General features: G+C 36.2%; 1 long non-coding RNA gene across 1 annotated transcript; it reads right to left on the bottom strand.

Annotated features, from left to right (window-relative positions):
- Positions 1–295: 295 nt before the first annotated feature.
- Positions 296–18,719, bottom strand: LOC309844562. The gene is made up of 4 exons (XR_014300760.1): positions 18,638–18,719; positions 17,906–17,965; positions 6,233–6,296; positions 296–453 (listed from the first exon to the last, which is right to left on the bottom strand). It is a non-coding gene; the product is annotated as an uncharacterized lncRNA (long non-coding RNA).

Genomic DNA, 18,719 nt, shown 5'->3' with positions numbered 1-18,719 from the left:
AGAAAGGAAAGAAGGAAACACTAAATATTAAATTGATTGCATTCTTATTAGTCACTTATCAAACTGAAATGGCTCTCTGTAAAAGGTGCTTCTTTCTCCCAAATTGTTACAGCCATGGACATTAACCAACACTGAGGGGGTAAGGAGGCAGAGGAGAAAATAAACTAGCAAGCACAGTTATGGTAAAGAAACCATTCTCTCAGAATACATGCATTGATGGAAACTGAATTTGCTTAATAATCAAAAATATGAAGGGGTACTTGGGTGGCACAGTCGGTTAAGTCACCTCTCTGTTTTCGGCTCAGGTCATGATCTCAGGGTCCTGATCTCCATGCTCTGAGATCCAGCTGCATGAGGGGCTCCATGCTGAGTGCCTGGAGTCCACTTAAGACTCTCTTTCCATCTCCCTCTGTCCCTACCCTCTCCTCATGTGCATGCTCTCGCTCTCTCTCTCTAAAAAAAAAAAAAAGAAAGAAAGAAAAATTTAAAAAATAATAAGAGAAAATATGAATATCAATTAGTATATGGCAAAAAAAGAAACCCTTGAAAACGATATGAAGGATGAAGAAATACACTTGTGAAAATTCTATATTTTGATTTATTTATAGTCAAAATATATTGATCTGTACGGGAACATTGACAAGAAAAAAGAAAATATCTTGAAGGAAAGAATACCCCATCAGACCCAGCTCTATAGTAGACATATGCCCAGTTTCGGCTAAATTCTTTGTTTTACCCTTGCAATCTCACATCCTGAGCCAGGCGTGTCTCCGGCTTTCAGTGGTGCTGTCATCCCTGTGCACCTAGGATTGCCTGCTGCCTAGTGACAGTACCTCCTTGATGAGCAGGCCGGGGCCAGTCCCAGGCAGCTCCCCTTTCAGCCTGACAGCTGCATATCCCAGGTGGTCTGACATTTGAGATGGAGGCTGTGGATAAGATTGAAGGTGTTTTAGGGGAGAAGTAGGCTGTGAATAACACCAAGACTTCATCCAGATGGAATCACTCATGAGACAACCTGAGATACTCTATTACTGTCCATATGTCTTCTAGGTCTCCAAAGGCCAGCCTCCATTGATTTATTAGAAACCCACTATTTATGTTTTTGGCTCATCTCACAACAGACTATGGTGAAGGATTTATCAGAGATGCTGCTGTTTCTAGTGGTTATGGGGGTTTTATAAGTTCTTTTAAATAAAACAGCCTCCATAAATATCCTAGTAAACATCAGACAGTAAAGTAAATATTTGGGGGTGGGATTCAGTCGATTTCCTCTTAATATACACCACCTTTTTACAAGTTTCCTTCTGAGTGCAGCCCCACGGTAAAACCTTTTACAGAGCATACCTATTTTAGGTAAATAAATAAATATGAGACTCCAAAGAAATCAGAATTACTAGACACTGCTAACAGTACTGCTTAACCACTACTTTCCCTTGCAGATAAACCTTGGAAGAATTATTTCATTGTTTTACCAGCACAAACAGCTGTTATTAGTGTATCTTATTTATAGATGGTTCTTTGAGGGACTATAGTAATACAGCAAAATATCAGTTATTTCATCACACTGGTGAATTTAATGAACCTGAAGGTGTGTGTTATTTTAGCACTTGCTATAGCTCCTGTGAAAACCCAGTGGTGCTAAAATCTGTAAACCTGTCATTGCTTAAGTAATAACCTTGTTAAAAGCATCTTCATTTAACTTACTTTAGCTCCTGCAGGATGTAGGCTTTATTTTATCAGTGCAGAGAGTAGGTGTTCAAACCCAAACCACTTATTGTAAATATAATTAATTGTAGTTCATTAATTTATTCTCAGTGTTATTGCTTTTATTTTAATACTTAGGTTAAATTAAATATTGTCTGGAATCTCAGTACCCATTTTCAGTTTTTTGCAAACTCTTAGTTTATATCGAATTTCTGTAGATACAGAAGTAAATTTTAGTCTGCACTAACGAAAATGTTCATTTTAATCTCTAATACTTCTTTATGCAAGGCACAACACTCTCGTTCCCCTCCTATATCCACTGTAGATTTTTTAAAAGCGTGTTTTTGTTAATCTGCTTGGAATGGATTTGAGTTTATTCTTGCCTTTTAAAAATATGAAGAAAATTGGATATTGATGGTAGGTGTTCAGAATTATCAATCGATTTCTACATGAGCACATCTACAATTATTGAAATGCTGGCAATAAAAATGGGAACTCCCTCCTATTTAGAACTACTCATGGAAAGAGAGAGAGCAGGGAAAAGGGAGAGGGAGAATCAGAGACAGAGGCAGAGACAGAGAGAAGATGAAAGAGGATAAAAACTGTAATTTGTATGATTATAGCCTTAAGGCCAAAACAAACTTTCTATAATTACCTAGGACAGGCCAACAGCGAGGTGTATGATAAAAGCTATATGTTAGCAACCACTTTGAAATTCTTGGCTAATTGCAATAATGCAGTCAGTAAATACTGACACACATTACATAACCACATAGAGAAGAACATTATAAAAGGTATTGGTGGCCAACCACCGTTTTATTGCTGAGTGAAATTAGTTCAACAGCTACTAACCTGATAGGTAGATGAAGATTCATATCAAATTGGCCCCAAAAGGTATCAATAGAATTATAGGATAGAAATGGTATAGTAAGTCCGTGTGGCAATAAGTTGAACCTGTCAAAGTAGTTTTATTTATGAGTCTATTATTTTTAATACAGTTTTTATAAGGTCATGTAATTCTTTTTTGATTTATGTTAAAGTCTTAGAAAATTGATAGTTGATGTTCACATCAACTTGAATTATAGTGCTTTAAAATATAATATCAAACTGATTATTATGATCATCAAAATATTTTTGTAAAATCCAAAAAAAATTGTATCCTGTTATTGAGCATTTCTTTCCACTCCTTTAATTATAAATGTTACTTTTAAATTTGGGGCTAAAAGAGTGAAGAGCAGAAATACGTCGAGAACTACAACAATTTCTTGGGTTGTTTCTAGTGTTAAAAATAATACTAAATTTAAACCCTGTTTTCTATTTAATGATGTTTGTCTTTTATTTATTTATTTTTTAATGATGTTTGTCTTTTAAATGAAGATTTTTAGAGTTATCGATGTTCAGATTTTTTGAAGTATGCATCATTCAAATGATATTTAAATATGTAGTAAGAAAACTAGCTTTAAACTTGCATACATACCATTGCTGATATTCTGTCTCTTTTTGTAATGTATCTATTTCTAAGAACTTTTTAAGCAATTCAGTTAATGTTTATATGCCTTGTATACGTGACATTTTAAATCAGAATATTAAACAAATATGTTAATTTTTGTTTGGTCTGACAGTTAGTATAGTTTCTAAATAATAACCAGACAAGAGATTATACAATTGTGTCTTTCAATAAGATACACTTTAAATGTACATTAAAGTTAGAAAAATTAAATGAAATTCACACTTATATCAAGGATTTTTTTAATTAAATCTATTGGTTGTTGGTATCTGTGAACTCTTAAGAATAAACACCTGCAGTGTTTTATTATGTAAAAAGGTGGTTTAATTGCATCATATTTATCACAGACAAATCAAGCCCTATTCAGAAGATAATAATGACACAGTAATTGGATCAGTAATTGGTTCAGGATGATTCAATATTGTACTAATAATCATAAATACTGCTGTCTTCTGCTTTGATACAGGGCTGACGTGCTAATATAGATTGGATTTAGAGCAATAAATATTAGTGAACTGGATGTAGTAATAATGTCTACACCTTTACTTTGGCTATGCTGGCCAGAAACAGGTAAAAAACAGAGGCAAAACTTGGAAATATATGAATCTTAAATTATGATATGAATTCAATCAATGTACTTTATTGGCTTTTCTTATCCATTCATCTCTGAAACTAGTATCTTTAATACAGAAGTGGAGGGGAGTAGAAATGAAGACATTTCTTTATTTTTCTTGAAAAAGTGATCATTTTGTGGGAGCAGTGTAGTTTTTACATTTGATCAAGCCTGGTTACCATGGATGATGTGACATGATGACCTGGTGGGTGAAATTATTCACGTGCCAGTCATGTAATGATGGATAAGAAAATCATTCCCATTACCACACTGTGTTCAGCAGACACTTGGCGGTTAAACAGGACTATTTCTTAGCCAGTGTGGTGGCAGCCTTTCACTGAGAGCCAAAGGAGAGGGAGGCTCATTATGTAGGAAACAATGATCCTTATTCACTCAACATGGAAACTTGCCTTACAAGAGCACATTGGACAGCTCTGGGCTGGAACAAAAATGCCATATCCCCTTTTATCAATGGAACAGAAACCCAGGATCAACATGCCTGGCTTGGAATGCTGCCTACTGGTGATAGAAATGGATATATTCAGGCATTTGTTTATTTATGATAATTTCCATGGATGGTGTGGTGTGAGGGGGTGGGGGTTGCTTACTATCTACCCCTGCTGGAACAGGTCTGTTTTGTGGGAGGAGGAGGGGACAGCTCACAGGTGCCAATAAAGAATGTAACTATGCAGTGTTAACTCTGAAGTTAATATGAAGTCATATGTCCACTGGAGACAACTAATTAGATACATAATGTTGATAATGGGAGAATGTTTTTTCTATTATTTTTAACCTAAACATAGGATAATAGCATGCAGAATATCTATGCCCAGGACCAAAAGAATGTCATGAGCTACGTATGGAAGCAATGTGTCCTGGTAAAAAGCTCGAACATTATGAAGCATTTCCTAAGAATAATAGAGGATGACGGGACCAATGAATCCATAGAAGATTTTGACTATCCTGTTACGCATCTCTTGCCTCTGGATTTTGTTATTTACCCAATGGGAATCTGAAACCGAATTTACTCTCCAATAGTCATTATGAGAAAAATGAATATAAAGCTTATCAAGTCTATTATTTGTACGAATGCTCCAGGATGAGTATTGAGATTCTTGCACATATTTTATCTCTCTTCTAATTATTTAGAGAATCTTTGAAGGCAGGCACAGAGTGGAGTGATTATTTCCTCATTGCCAAAGTCAGGCAGGAAACACAAGTGGATGAACAGCATGTTGGAAGAAAAAAAGAGCCAGAAAATACCATATCCGTGTCCTCGAAGAGATTTTATATAACTCAATAATTCTCAATCAAGGGAACTGGCTTCAAGTTATACTGGTGTTCCCAGTCCTCCCTCTTCATGCAAGGTACGGATGACACGATTTTCTCAGCGTATACTCATTTGAGTATTTCTAATGGCATCCATGTTGGCGCTATTTTCCACGTAGGCATGGAGGGATGTCTTCATCATTTGCAGGAGTCTGGGGTTACTGCCAAAGGCAATGATCCAGCTCCACAGGCAAGGGAAATAGATAATTTTGGTTCCCGAAGCAGCATTGTGTCCAGTAACACCTGAGCAGTGAAAATCCTGTGGTGTCTTCATTTAAGAGCCAGGAAATTCCATGTGTTTATGGAATCAAGTTCTCTCCTACGTGGAGTGACTGTTTATTGTTAAGTACCCATGAAAGGAAATCTGTAGTCAACCAGCAGCCAGACAGTCACACGTTCACCATGCATCTATGCCCCAGTGGCTCCAGTTCCGAACCAACTGCTCAGGAGTTATAGGATAACTAATTCACTTGGTCCTATGTCTTCTGGAAACTATGTGTGTAGTTGTGGTTCACTGGTTTAGTGACGTGAATGAGGGGAATGCACTGCACTTCAAATCTCTCATTACACCTTAATTAGGACCCCAGCTAGAAATATCAATGTTTTAACAACTTAGCAGACAAGGTTTCTTTTTTTTTCTTTAATCACTTTTTGCAAAGCAGATTGACATTGTTATTGTTGTTGTTGTTGCTGTTTCTTTTTCCTCCAGATTGAGGATCCATAGCTAAGTACCTTAACAGCAGAACTAAGGCTGTGGTCTTTCAGTTTGCATCTTCAGATTAGTCAGAGAAAATGTGATGCATGTAACACTAATCATAGAACATATATTATTAAGGAGTAACAAATTTATAATTATGAAGTTTTTGTTGTTCTTCAATATTGTTTTCAGTGTTTGTGGATTTTTTTTTTTTTTAAAGCAGGAATTTTGCCCGGAAGCAAGTCATACTTTTTTGTTTTGATTTGTTTTGTTTTGTTCGTTTGTTACTTAGCAAATTCTCAAGCAATTTAAAAAATTTCACATTAGTTTTTACCTTAGAAACTTGCCTTGGGACCACCAGTTACCAGTGTTCTTAACTTACCTGTGTAACTTCCTCTGTGAGGTACAAATTTGTTGCAGAAAACTCATCTGAGTGTTTGTAACATCTGTATCATAAATAATAAAAAACTAGTTTTTAGGTGCCAGTATAGTAAAAGTCTTTATAGCAAAATAGGAATAACATCTTGTTTTACTTATTTATAATTATTTAAATATTTACCTTTCACCAAAACAAGGTTATAATAAATTTCCAATTAACAGCAAAATACAATTAAATCATTACTTCAAAAATCCACCTTTAAATCAAAGAAAGAAGACAAACATACTAAAATTTAATCTCTCCTTTGGGGCAAGAGACAGCTTACAGGTTCTAGTCAGCCAGCTAAATGACAGTCAGAAAAGATCATGTGACTGGGGTCTAAAAACTAATTAATCTCCATAAAGCTGTAAGTGAGGTAGGTAAGATGACTTGAAATCTGATTACATTATTGCATTTAAGGGGAGAAAATGCAGCATGTATTTTTCATGTTGATTTTAACCACCTGAGCCCTTAATGACGTTTTGTACCTTGGAAGAAACCTCATATTTCATCCATATTTAAAAAGAACTATAAAGATGCTACCATCATTAGTATATGATTTACACATTTGGTGTAAATAATATGAAAATAAATCATGTAGGATGCCTTTGTAAAGTTTTCAAAGAATAAGTAATTCTTTGAAAAGTAGATTCATTGTAAAAAGAGCAGCCATAAATCCTAAGAGTAAAAGAAATTGACAAAGATATGTAAAGGAAATAATAATTTTACTATTCCTACCCCTATTTCCATAAAAAGCAAATGATTAGGTAGTATATTTTAGCTATTGGACATTTATGTGCTACATTTTTATTAGTTCTAAAGTTAAAATCCTATTCAAAATTATTCTGAAAATTGATTAAAATATGGTATTCTCTACTGCTTCCATTATTCTAGTCACACACAACATATATAAACACTTTGAATGTTAGAAGGATTCATTCAGAAGCCCATGGAACCTTCTTGTCTATTTCACAGCTAATTTTTTTTTTTTTTTTTTACTGTTTTAACATTTGAGTAAAAGAAACTTCCAAGCAATGGTTCTTTAAACACAACCTCCTTTTATCTGCAGAAGAACAAGGATTATAGAATAATAATTTGGAACATTGTCTGGAATGCCCTGAAAATAATCCTTATTAGATTGGAATGAGCCCTGGAAAGTGGGCCTGCAGGGGCGGGGTGTGAGTATGTGTGTAAGAGAAAGCAAGAAAGAGACAGTGATGTGTCATTTTATTAATTAGCATTATCAATAATAGATTATACAAATCATAAACAGTCTGCAAAAATTTTATTTAAAAAGTTGTAAGTGCTGCATTTGGTTAAAAATATAAGCCAGGGAATTTATTCCTCTGAGGTAATCCATTGCATACTGAACACAGAGAGAGTTGACAGGCAGAATATGTCCTATACTTTGTTTTATTAAAATTATAATTATTTGTATAATAATATTAATGAATGTGTAAAGAGACTGAATCATGAAAATAGAGTACCTCTCATTGAGAATCTGAAAACACTTTATAGATGAAAGACTCTTTCTGCCCTATATTTTACATGAACAAGTTTTTGTGAGTTAAGGTATATTCACTATTTGAGGACAAAACTATCATTTTTCATCTTGTCAAAAAGACTAAGAGCTACTCAAGTTCTTCTCAGTATGCAAACTTCAGAGGAGCCATAAAGAGTGGGTATAATTTAAGATTCAGAAGAATCTTTTGCTCCTTCAGTTTTCTTGTCTCTAATCTCTTTAAGGTGAATGTGCTTGTATACAGACTGCAGCACAGGCAGAGATGCACTTGTGCACCCGGTGAGAGGAGGAGCCTGAGGAGACTCTAGAGGTGTCTGCATGAGGCCGAGGGATGGCACATCACAGGATGCCAAGCCTGGAAGGACAGCCACTCCATCTTGTCCAACCTCTGCCTTCATACCCTTCTAATCGGCTCTGTGTCCTTTCCCATTATTCTCTATCTTTCCACTTTGCCTTTAGATACGGAACATGGAAAACCTTTTCCCTGACCTGAATAAGCATTTCTGAGCAGTTACTTCCTGAGTTCGATGAATATTTTTAGACCTTAGAAAGCACTGTGGTTGTAACTTTCTATGAATGATGATGTCAGTTAAAATCTTATTACAAATACTTAAAATGATCACTGCTTAAACATCCCAGTTCTGGATTTCAGGATTCCTGAAGATTTGCAGCATTAAGGGAACTCTTGCTAATGGGTTAACTAGTCATTAAAGCTGAAAGGAGGCCAAGATGAAAACTGGAAAACTCTGGGGGTACCTGGGGGGCTCAGTGGGTTAAAGCCTCTGTCTTCAGCTCAGGTCATGATCCCGGGTCCTGGGATGGAGTCCTGCGTCGGGCTCTCTGCTCAGTGAGGAACCTGCTTCCCTTCCTCTCTCTCTGCCTGCCTCTCTGCCTACTTGTGATCTCTGTCTGTCAAATAAAATCTTGAAAGAAAGAAAGAAAGAAAAAGAAAACTGGAAAATTCTGAAAGTTTATGTCAAGAATTTCTAAAATGTTTTAAATGCAAAATAATTCACAAAAATATTGTTTTAAATTGTTTTGAAGAATGTTTAATGGGATCTAAGGGCATAAGCTATGGTACTGTCTGAGAAACTCTAAATTCTAATCAGAATTTTGTTCGATCTGGTGATGATGCAAGATTGCCTGGCCATTCTCACCAACTGCACCACAGAAAAAGCGCATGAGCCTATGCACAGTCAGTTCTGCCCTTACATAATCGAATACACAAAGCTTGACACCCAGGCTTAAGAAAAAAGGGATGGCAAGGAATGAAAAAGTTGAAAAGGACAATTCAAAGAAAAAGTGGATGTGATCCTCTATCCTGATATTCTTCCCCTCAACTATTTTTTATGCTCAACATTCCAGAATTGTTCAGCAATTCAAAAAAATCCTGAGAACAAAAAATGTGTCAACAGTACAACACACTGAATGTTTTTGCTGCTTCAAAGTGTACCCTCAAAGTCTTGCTTTTTTAAGCAGTAATTTGTATAAATGGCATAAATTGTCAACTCCTCTGTAATGGTGACCTGAGTTTTGTTTGGGTCCTGCACTGAGGTTTCTTCTTCCACTTCCTTTCTGTCTGTCAAGATATTTCCTAACACATTCTGAAATTTGGGCTTAAATTGAGACCTAGTTTGACAATTGAGGTCCAGATTTATGAAGACCAAGACTCCTCCTGCTTAGTTTGATTTGAGAGAGAGAGTATATGTGTGTGTGTGACTGATTCTGTACTTACTTATTTTTTTCATCTTATCTACTTATTTATAGGCAAAACATTAGACAAAAATCTATTTTGAAAACACTTTAATAGAAAGATAGTAGACAAATTCTCATTTTATATAAAAGCTACTTCAACTATTAATCATGATTACAGAAAATTCCCATTGGGACAGGATATCATTTAACTTCCAAAAACTAGAGGCAGTGACAGCACTTTTTTTTTTTTAAAGCTCTCCAATGTAATAATTTTGTGTAAAGAAAGATTGTACAACCTAATCTTTGAAAGAGCTAAAATTACCAATCAAATATACATAACCTATTTCATTTCTGAAGGTCTTGATTTTATGTATTATTTTGGCTTCGTTTTAACAAATATACTTGGCCATAATGAAAATAAACGTGCTGAAGTCTCGGAGGTCTGAGACAAGCTATAACACATTTCTGCACCACGGGGTGGGCTCGTGGGATACCTACTGAGAAAATGCATGCCCACTGAGCATGCCCAGACTATTAAAATGAATTGACATGTTAATGCTGACAGGAAAAGAGCACAAGAGAGCTTGCTAAATTACTGCTCAGTCAGGCACTAGGAATTCCTGAGTGGCTAACTCCTGAGCAAAACCCACTGCAAGCACAACAACAACAACAAAACTTTATTGTCAAATGCACCCAAACAAACAAACACGAACAGGGTTGTCATGTTAGTAATCCACCTACCCATAAATCATATGGATTTTAATCATACCTGCCACCTTCGCTGCTTATCCCCAGAGAAATTGTTTTCTTTTTGCTCCCTCCTTCATTCACTTTCAATTATCTGGAAGCTGTTTCGCGTGTTTATTTATTTATCTAAAGTTCACATACAGTATGCATGCACAAATTTTCTCCAGGGGTCTGGACCAGGCAGATCATACAAGGACGCAGTGGAGCGTAGCAGCTAACAGCTCAGATGAATGTACTCAGTCTCAAAAACCTGCTTTGGACCATGATGACGAGGAAAGGGGAGGACAGAAAGTAATTAGTGTGTGTACAATGATTGATTATGGCTTAATATTCAGGCATTTCACCTTTAGACCACTCTAGGTAGACGTAGAGAATGATGAAACAGGAAATCCTTGTGGTTTTTGATAAGCGAGGGGAAAAAAGTTAAAAAAAAATTAAAAACCCTGCCTTTCCACATTTAAGTCATTAGCTTTCTCTTCTGTGGAGGTGGAATAAAGTTTATTCACTTTTAAACAAATGTGTTTGGTCAGTCCAGTTCACTGCATTTAAGAATTGTTCAAAATCTCACATATTAAGACGAGCGTAAATAAGTGACTTGTAGCCTTGGGCAGGCAGAGAGGAGACGAAAGGAAGCTGCACATTTCAGATGAAATTACCCCGTCTCGCCGCCATGTTGTCTTACTCTCATGAACAACTTCAGAAAATGATACCAATCTGGCTACTCAAGGAATAAGTAGTGAACTCTTCCTGACCTTTTCTCAGCTCTAGGAGGTGAAAGAGTAGCACAGACCCATTGTGGAGCCTGTACTCTTGAGACACAAAAAATCATTTTCATGAAACAAAATTGGGCACAAGGTAGATAGGCTAGTTCTGGGAAATTCAAAAGAAAGAAAACTTTCACTTTATTATAGCTGTCAAATTCAAGGGGTTTTTGATGCTGTGGAGTAAGTCATGATGGCTTTTTATGCACATTCTGATCCATACTGGCCAAGCTGTGTATCAGCTCCATCTCTAGCTAGAATCTGTTTAGAACACCCATAGAAATTAAAAGGATCACATGGAGTTTGACATTTTGCAAAATGAAAGAATAATGGATGTATTATGTTGTGAGAGTTTTTTTCTTTTAATAAAAATGTCTAACTGACCCTTGGGAAGCTTGGCTGGAAGTTGAGAAGTCTGAATCATTTTTCTTTCTCTTTATGCTCAAAAAATATAAGAATGTAATTTTTTTCAACTCATATTTCTTTTGATATTTCAGTAAATTTAAGTTAACTTTCTTGTACATAAGCCATAAATTAAATAGTCTAAGTTTACCCTAAAATAATTTGGTGTCTTATATTAACTTAGCAGTTTATATCCCAATGCCCAATAATCAAATATTCCTGCTCTATTTCCTTTTATGTTTTACCTCTTATCACTGTGGCCAAGAACATGCCACAAAACACAAGAAAAGTTGGATCTTTAATCTCAAGTCTAAATAGACTAATAATCCATATCATATTGCATATAAAATCTTGGTCTTCCTAAGTGCTAGAATATTTATGCAAAGTAGGCCCTTAAGAAAATATTTGAGGATGGAAAACATCATTGAGTCACACTTCACAGATATTTTACTATCATACATACATACTTTAAAGTTTGTGATCATGATTTCATATTTTCTATAATCTCCCTTAAAAAATTCTAATCACTAATTTATTCAAGATATTTATTTAGTATCTAATGTATGTTGGGTAGGTATCAATCACAGTGTCTTGACTGAAGTAGTCCTTAATTGTTGCATAGATATAGATACAGATATAGAAATTGATATATAGATATACCAGTCTCTTCCTGTCTAGCCACCTCATTTCAAAAATATCAACTGCAAAGTTCAAGATTAGATTAAACTGAACATGAGTTAGCTGCCCTGAAATAACCAAAATATGTCAGTTATTTTTTAACGTAGAAAAGAAAAAGGTCAACAGTCTGTATTGCTCTATGTGCATTACAGAAGTGAGAAGACAAGGGAGCCCAGAGCAGAACATAGAGCATCAAAGAACTGCAGAAATCCCCAGAAAGACTGAGAAGGAAGAGTCAAAGAGATTGAGGGAGCTAAGGAGAATGTGAAATGGGAAGAGAATATTTCAAGACAGAGAAGTTAACATTGCCCAAAGGTCAAGCAACATGGGGACTGAAAAGGATCTTTTGATTTAGTAAGACGACATTGTTGCTGATCTTGCCAGAGTGGTGGAGTAAAAGCCAAATGGCAGTGGTTTTAGAAATAAATAGAAGAAAATGAAGATATGACTAGAACCGAAAAAGTATTTTTTAAAGTTTTTCACTGAGAGGGGAAAGAGAAAGATAAGACCATAGCTAGAGCAGGGATCTGAGTTGGAAGGAAGATATTGGGGACACCATACCACAATCACCTACACTGTAGTCTGTGTCTGGCTCCTGGAATGGTGCAGCACACAGACCAAGCAGCCCTATCCAGTGTCACTGTTACTGTTTCTGTGTTTGGTCAGTCATTTTTTAAATAGGAGAGTCTTTAGCAAGTTGAAGTGTTCATGCAAAGTGGCCAATAGTGAAGAATAGTTTAGAGATACTAAGGAAAGAGAGAGATGTTCAAAACAAGTGTGATTAAGGATTGGCCACAGGGGTACAGTGGGGCATCTCTTCTTCTCTAAACAAGTGTGAATTCAGGTCAGCTTGTATCCTATCACTCACAGTTCTTCCATAGATGTACACATGGCCAACCTACATAAAAAAGCCCATTTGTGCCCTGGCCAAACCATTTATAAATTTTATCTTTTATATCAGGAACATGTGACATTACTTATGTGAAGTAGAAGAAATTTTAGCTGTTTTTTCATTGTCCTATCCCTAACTTCTAGAGCACAGCCAATGAGAGGCGCTTAATTAATATTTGTAGCTATTTTAGTAATTTGTAAAATCGTATTATTTCCTTGAAGAAGATACTGTTTGTCCAGACAACAGAGAATTCACCTTTTTTCTCATGTTGGCAGATTTTGATTTTGTTCTCACATATCCTCCATCTCTTCCCCAGCAACTCAAGAGAATTGGAATTAATTGGTCTTAGCAAGTTGCAGTTAGCCTATCAGTCTGTTTACCAAGGAATTGTTTTATGGTAGGCATGTATGTGGTCCAGGACTGGCCAATGAAATACTTGGAGCCATTACCTTAAGGGATTCTGGAAAATGTTTCCTTGCTAATAAAAAGAAATTTAGAGAAGAAATACATTGTATCTTCCACTCTATATAAATTTGTCTCCATTTCACACCTGGAAATAGGGCACCCATTTTATAAGCATGTAAAGAACAAACTTGCTGAGATTACTAGGGAAGAAAAACTTCTGCCGTTGAACAAGTTAACTCTGACTTTGTTTACTCACTCAACTCTATTCCACTGACACCCTACCAAGTGCCAGGGGATAGTAGAAACAATAGCCATAATCCCTAATTTGAAAAGTTTATAATCTCCTTGTTTTGAAGACAATGTGTCTACAAATAGGTTAGAAGACACAAAAGAAGCTTAACAAATAAGTGTTTCCTATCTGAAGGCTTGCCTGGGGACAGGCAAATTGACTTGGGCTATTACAAATTGACTTGGGCTATTGACATATTTAGCAAGATAGTTCTAATATAATGTAATATAGTCTTAGGAGTGACATTCCATCACCTTCTGCATATTCTATCGGTCAGAAGCAAATTACAGATCCCACCCAAATTCACGGGGAGGGGATTATACCCACCCTTGAATGTGGGAGTTTTCAGTCATCTTAGCTTATCTACCACAGTCCACCATTTGGCTATCAATAATAAACATCCTTCCAACATGTAAAATAAATTCATCCCCTCCACAGTTTCCAAGAGTCTTATGCCAGTGTAGCATCAGCTCAAAATTTAAAAGCTTATCATTTAAATTAAGTCCAGGTAACAATGAGGTTTCTGGACATAATTGTTAAGAACAGATAGCTTTGAGACATTTCTCTCCTGTAACGCTAAGAACACGATTATTTGCCTCTAACAAACTCAATATAAAGTGGTGGGACAGACAGAAATAACATTTATAGACATCCCAGTTCAAAAGGGGGGAAACATGGAAGATAAAAACAAGTCAACATTCCATGTCAGTTCTGAAACCAGCCAAGCAAATGTTTGGCTTTTTTTTTAATTAGATTTCAATGACTGGGAATAATTCTCTGCAGTTTTAGGCTTCACTGTATGGCTCTCAGTTTTGTTTTTTGAGTCACTCTTCCTTCTTCATGAAAGGTGCACCAGTTGACTATGCCTATCAGTAAGTACCTCCTGCCAGTAGAATTGTGGAGGTCTGACATCTTCATTTCATATGGTACTCTGTTTTTTGTTGGTTTTGTTGGCCTTGTTTTTTGTTTATTTGTTGTCGAAGCTGATAGTGACTTTTCAAAAAAATTTTATTTAAATTCCAATTACTTAACATACCATGTAATATTAGTTTCAGGTATATAACATAGTGATTCAACACTTCCATCTACAATAGCCAAATTATGGAAACAGTCTATGTACTAATTGACTGATGAATGGATAAAGAAGATGTGATACACACACACACACACACACACACACACACACAGGAATATTACTCACTCTTAGAAAAAGATGAAGTCTTGATATTTACAATGACGTGGATGGAGTTAGAGTGTATCATGTTAAGCAAAATAAATCAAAGACAAAAACCATATGATTTCTCTCATACATGGAATTTAAGAAATAAAACAAATGAACAAAGCGGGGGGTGGGAGGAGGAGAGAGACAATCAAGAAACAGACCTTTAACTATAGTGACAGTGACTTCTTTATCAAAACAATCATCTCAAGTATTTTCTAGATCTCCTATGGATTTTAATGAGGTTCACATCATTAAACAAAACCCCGCTCCATGATCTTTTTGAGACAATCTCTCTACCCTGGTGTCCTGCTAAAATGGCTAAGGGATTCTATGCTTAATTTAGTAGAATATTTATGATTTGGTTGGGAAAATCTGTGAGGTATATTATTAATCTCCTGATAGGTCCCTTTTTGTGACTTAATAGCCTAAATTTTTCATCTTTCTGAAGCTTTAGTAAAAGGTTAAACAGTCACACCCTCAACTTTTTTTTTTCTGGAGCAAGCATTCCTGACAGTGAATCTCTTAATGTTGATTCCAACACCCCTCTCCCAGTCTGGAGAGACTGAGAATTTTCAAAATCATCAAATCTTGGTTTTTTTTCCAGTAGTTCTTCTCTTATTTTTTGCCTTCTCACATTTTACTACAATCAGGAAACATAAATAGGACAATATCTTCACCACTCTGCTCAGAAATCAGCTATATAACGAAATTTATCACCTACATTTCTGCTTTTCATATAACTGCAGGAGACAATTTTGCTGAGCTTTCTGCTGCTGTATAACAAGAATCCCTCCAGTTTTCAACAGCACCCTCTTCATTGTGGGCCCTCAGTGATAGCATCCTTAGTGTCTAGATATCTGCCCAAACTAGGCATTTTCTATCCTGCTTATCAAAATTCCTCCTGCCTCTGCCCATAGTGTGGTTCAAAGCCACTCGTGGATTTTTAGTTATTAGTTTTCTATACCATGTAACAAATTACCACAACCTTAGTGCCTTAAAACAACATATCTTTATTACTTCACTGTTTCTGTGTGTCAGGAGTTCAGGTGTGTCTTGGCTGAGTCCTCTGTAAGGACACACAATCAAGGTGTGAGTAAAGGCTGCAAATGTCATTTGAAGGCTTAAATTCCAAGTTTATTCAGGTTGATGGCAGAATTCATATTTATTTTGAGAAAAAAATGAGAGAGCTAACTTCTTGGGGCTATTGGCGGGAGGCTTTCCTTAGCTCCTTGCCATTTGGGCCTCCTAAGATGATGGCCTCTTACTATTTCAAAGCCAATAAGAGAGGGAAGTCTCTAAAGCAAGTCGGCTAGCAAAGACAGGTGGGTTATTATAAAATGTTACATATACATGGGAGTGACTCCCATCACCTCTGCCACATTCCATCGGTTAGAATCAAGTCAAAGTTCTCATCTATTCTCAAAGAGAAGATTATAACAAAAGTGTGAGCATAAGGTGTGTGTTATGGATTGAACTGTGTTTCTCCAAAACTCATTCATTAAAGTCTGACCCCAAGTACCTTAGAATGTGACTTAATTTGGATACAGAGCCTTTAAAGTTATAAGTTAAAATGATGGTATTAGTTGTGCTTTAACCTGATGTGACTGTTGTCTCTAGAAGAAGAGATTAAGAGAAAGGTACAGAGGAAAGACCATATGAAGACACAGAGAGAAGATGGCCATCTCAAGCCCAAGAGAGATGTTTCAGAAGAAACCAACCCCAATGACACCTTGATCTTTGGACTTTAATTCTAGAGTTGTAAAAAATAAATTTATGTTGTTAAAACCACCCAGTCTACTGTATTTCGTTACAAGGAAGCCTTAGCAAACTAATTTAGTGTGCTTGCTCACTGGGGGTAACCATCGTGTCTGTCCTCCACAATTCCAGAAATTTGTGATGGTTCCAAGACATGGTCTTAAGGAACTCTTGGTGTTCTTCTGAGGTGCCTTCCCCAGGAGGTGGGGGTGAAGAGGGCAAACATAAAGGAGTCTAGGGCTCTAACTCCTTTTCAGTGAGAGACTTGTGCTTTAATCTGTTCTAAATATGTGAATTCTACCTTATGAGAGATCCTTCCAAATTCAAAGAATTTCTGTAGTCTTATTTGATATGTCCTATCCCAGAAAAACATCCTTCCTATAGAAATTGTACTGATCATCAAAATAGCAGTGGGCTAGTTAAATTTAAGAGATTTATTAAACTCTAATAGCCACTCTGATACATGCCAGTTTGGCAATTTTGAACAAGTCCCCTAAGCATTGTGGCCTTTTAGTTTCTTCACTCATAAAAATAGGAGTTTGGACAAAATGTTTCTAGATTCCTTTCTATCTCTCAGTAATGTAAATCATAGCCGTCTACACATTTTGTTGTTTATCACTTGGCTTCTGTTTCTGTACTTATAGGGGAGAGATAATAAGATAATGCTCTATTATACAAAGTTTATTTCGCCTAATCAGTGCCGAAGATTTCTGATCATTAAAAGCTAAACATAGATTTGTACAGAAAAGGAACTTGACAGTATTTTCCCGGCATTAGAAGGATGCATAAGAGCTGTCTGTTGAACACTGACAGCAGGTTTTTTTTTTTTTTTTTTTAAATTTCTGTTACTTGTCTGTGAGAAAGGAAATGAGATTAGACATAATAGATTGGAACTTATTTTTATAAGTTCTGTCAGTGCAGAAGAGTCTTCCCCAGTCAATCTGAAGAGACAACATTTTTGTATAAATCATAAATCACAGTTTTTAACCTTTCTGTTTTCAGACTTTATAGAGCTGAGATGTCCCTTTGGTGTCTGTGTAAAACCAGTGACAAATTAGAAAGTGAAAATCAACTTCTTTTGTTCCCATGCCAGGGACCTCATTTGTTTTTGTATTGCTTTGAGCGTCTTTACTCACTGATATGGGAGTCTCGGTCCATGAGGAATTCTTTATTCTCACACCTGTAGTCTGAACTTGCTGCCATAGTTAAAACTTTATAAGTTTGCTGGGTGCTGTCAGAACTCAGCCTGGAGACTACAGACAAATTTACCTTCATTCACCAAATATTCATTTCCTTTAGGCAGCAGTTCCAAATTTGCGGTCAGCCTGACTTTAAAAAAAAAAAAAAAAAAAAAAAAAGAAAGAAAGAAAGAAAGAAAGAAAAAAATAAAAACTTTCAATGTTCCTTTAATTCTTGGTTGTCACCTATCCTGTCCTCAGAATTCCAACCCCTTCTGTCTCGGGTTTCCACAATGAAGGTCCCTGAACAAAACTCTTTGAATACTTAAAAGGCCAAGTTTCTAGAACTATGTCAAGATAGCATGAGCTCTCTGATGTATGGGTGACAGGCAAGGACTAAATTGGGCCACGTTAGCTGAATTATCCAAACCTATAGGGGGCAGGATTCCACCTGGTTGGGATCTTCTACTGGAGTAAACTCAGGAACCAGCGTTTATGAAATGAAATGGGCTGTAAGGGAACAGCCAAAGTGACGGCAGATTTTGTGTTCAATGACCGTATGGTTTTCATTATCTTGTGCTCAACGAAGAATTCATCCAAAGAACAACCAAATGAAAGCAATGTGTAAACCATGTCAACCCATCCTTGGATGAATGTGTCACATTGGCTCTGTTGTCTAATGGTGATTGTGCAAAGGTGGGGAAAGGAGAGGGGGAAGAATTAGGAAAAGTAAAGGTAGTGTGAAAAGAAGGTACAGTAGGAGCAAGAAAAAAGAAATGTGTCAGCCATTCAGCTGTCTCATTATGTAGCTTCCCACACTCACCAAAGATGTAATTCATCCTGCAGGTGCAAACATTGTTGGCTTTCTCATAGACTCTTGACGGATGGACCGGATGTATGTTTCC

The sequence above is a fragment of the Mustela nivalis genome (assembly GCF_964662115.1).
Source record: "Mustela nivalis genome assembly, chromosome: 11".
Taxonomy (NCBI): domain Eukaryota; kingdom Metazoa; phylum Chordata; class Mammalia; order Carnivora; family Mustelidae; genus Mustela; species Mustela nivalis.
The sequence above is the reverse complement of the archived record's forward strand: the minus strand, read 5'-3'. Positions and strand labels throughout refer to the sequence as shown.